Source organism: Balaenoptera musculus, chromosome 17 (genome assembly GCF_009873245.2).
Source record: "Balaenoptera musculus isolate JJ_BM4_2016_0621 chromosome 17, mBalMus1.pri.v3, whole genome shotgun sequence".
NCBI lineage: Eukaryota > Metazoa > Chordata > Mammalia > Artiodactyla > Balaenopteridae > Balaenoptera > Balaenoptera musculus.
The window spans coordinates 62654301-62657347 of NC_045801.1; the positions used below are offsets into that span (position 1 = coordinate 62654301).

At 41.3% G+C, this 3047-nt stretch overlaps 1 pseudogene; it reads left to right on the top strand.

The window, feature by feature from the left end:
* Positions 1–1218, top strand: LOC118883492 (annotated as a pseudogene).
* The last annotated feature ends 1829 nt before the right edge of the window (positions 1219–3047 follow it).

A 3047-nucleotide genomic window follows, 5' to 3' on the forward strand; every position in this document is an offset into this window, starting at 1 on the left:
GGCGAGGCCGGTCTCAAAATGGAGGTAAAACCGCCGCCCGGTCGCCCCCAGCCCGACTCTGGCCGTCGCCGCCGCCGCCGCCGGGGGGAGGAGGGCCATGATCCAAAGGAACCAGAACAGTTGAGAAAACTGTTTATTGGTTGTCTGAGCTTTGAAACTACAGATGATAGCTTAAGAGAACATTTTGAGAAATGGGGCACACTTACAGATTGTGTGGTGATGAGAGACCCCCAAACAAACCGTTCCAGGGGCTTTGGTTTTGTGACTTACTCTTGGGTTGAAGAGGTGGATGCAGCAATGTGTGCTCGACCACACAAGGTTGATGGGCGTGTAGTGGAACCAAAGAGAGCTGTTTCTAGAGAGGATTCTGTAAAGCCTGGTGCCCATCTAACAGTGAAGAAAACTTTTGTTGGTGGTATTAAAGAAGATACAGAAGAATATAATTTGAGAGACTACTTTGAAAAGTATGGCAAGATTGAAACCATAGAAGTTATGGAAGACAGGCAGAGTGGAAAAAAGAGAGGATTTGCTTTTGTAACTTTTGATGATCATGATACAGTTGATAAAATTGTTGTTCAGAAATACCACACTATTAATGGGCATATTTGTGAAGTGAAAAAGGCCCTTTCTAAACAAGAAGTGCAATCTGCTGGATCACAAAGAGGTCGTGGAGGTGGATCTGGCAACTTTATGGGTCGTGGGGGAAACTTTGGAGGTGGTGGAGGTAACTTTGGCCGTGGTGGAAACTTTTGTGGAAGAAGAGGCTATGGTGGTGGAGGTGGTGGCAGCAGAGGTAGTTATGGAGGAGGTGATGGTGGATATAACGGATTTGGAGGCGACGGTGGTAACTATGGCGGTGGTCCTGGTTACAGTAGTAGAGGAGGCTATGGTGGTGGTGGACCAGGATATGGAAACCAAGGTGGTGGATATGGTGGCGGTGGTGGAGGATATGATGGTTACAATGAAGGAGGAAATTTTGGAGGTAACTACGTTGGTGGTGGGAGCTATAATGATTTTGGAAATTTTAGTGGACAACAGCAATCAAATTATGGACCCATGAAGGGGGGCAGTTTTGGTGGAAAGCTCGGGAAGTCCCTATGGTGGTGGGTATGGACCTGGTGGTGGAAGTGGTGGATATGGTAGCAGAAGGTTCTAAAAACTCAGAAGAAAAGGGCTACAATTCTTAGAAGGAGAGAGAGCGAGGAGTTGTCAGGAAAGCTGCAGGTTACTTTGAGACAGTCGTCCCAAATGCATTTAGAGGAACTGTAAAAATCTGCCACAGGAGGAACAATGATCCGTAGTCAGAAAAGTTACTGCAGCTTAAACAGGAAACCCTTCTTGTTCAGGACTGTCCTAGCCACAGTTTGCAAAAAGTGCAGCTATTGACTAATGCAATGGAGTGTCAATTAGATGTACATTCCTGAGGTCTTTTATCTGTTGTAGCTTTGTCTTTTTCTTTTTCTTTTCATTACATCAGGTATATTGCCCTGTAAATTGTGGTAGTGGTACCAGGAATAAAAAATTAAGGAATTTTTAACTTTTCAAAAAAAAAAAAAAAAAAGAAGATGTGGTATATAAATACAATGGAATATTACTCAGCCACAAAAAGAACAAAATAAAGCCATTTGCAGCAACATGGATGGACCTAGAGATTGTCATACTGAGTGAAGTAAGTCAGACACAGAAAGACAAATATCATGTGATATCGCTTATATGCAGCATCTTTAAAAAAGGGGTACAAATGAACTTATTTACAAAACAGAAGTAGAGTCACGGATGTAGAAAACAAATTTACAGTTACCGGGGATAAGGGGGAGAGGGATAAACTGAGAGATTGGGACTGACATATACACACTCTTATACATAAAATAGATAACTAATAAGAAGCTGCTGTATAGCACAGGGAACTCTACTCAATACTCCGTAATGGCCCATACAGGAAAAGAATCTTAAAAAAAAAGAGTGGATATATGTATATAACTGATTCACTTTGCTGTACACCTGAAACTAACACAACATTGTAAATCAACTACACTCCAATAAAAATTTAATAAATAAAAATTTTAAATCTAATGGAAATAATTTCAGGAAAAATTAAAAACGTATCAGCTGATATTTTGTTCTGAACAAAAGCAAAATGTACTAAACTCAGTTTCTGATTTTATCTTACCACTAGCCTGTACTCCAATTATCAGTTAAAATAACGAAACCCTGTTTTCAATTTAAAAAAACAAAAAAGAGTTAACGGTGTGAATTTATAGCCTGAGAAGTGGAATGGTTGCTTTTCTTTTTTATTTTTTTGGCCACGCGTGTGGCTTGCAGGATCTTAGTTCCCTGACCAGGGATCAAACCCGTGCCCCCCTGCAGTGGAAGCATGGAATCCTAAACACTGGACCGCCAGGGAATTCCCTGGAGTGGTTGCTTTTAATGGTACTGGATGGCTTAAAGAAAGAGGACAACCTCAAATCCCACAAATTTCAAGGCACAGTAGAATCCTAGGAAATTTCTAGTATTCTGTTCTTTAACCACAGATAGCTTTCTGATCATTGTAAAACCAAACTTGAAGATTGATCCAATAAGCAGAATTAAAATGTCAGTTCAGTTAGCGTCTGGTGGTTATATGCCTACCATGTAAAATTTAAGATATTGATTGAGAAAAGGGTGGTAACCTAAAAAATTGAACAGGGATCATTTTGAACCCCTCATGACCCTCCTCAACAGTTAAATCAATCTGCCACCATCTTTTGGTAAGAAGCAGGGACTCCCTTATACCTGGAGATATCTTCTGGGGAGAGGTAATTCTCACCTCACCTGCCGTTGTTTCAGAGTAAGACTACAAATGGATCCCTGGGGACTCCCAGGATTCAGCATCAAAGTTAATGGAAGATTACTGCCAACTCCATAAAGACAAGATCACCAGGAGCTTAGATCCCTCAGGAATAAAAGTTCGAGTCACGCTACTGGGTAAAAAACTCCAGCCAGGAGGTTTACTGGCTGACGGCAAAGGAAACATAGTAATGGAAGAGGAAAATCATAAAAACCTGCTT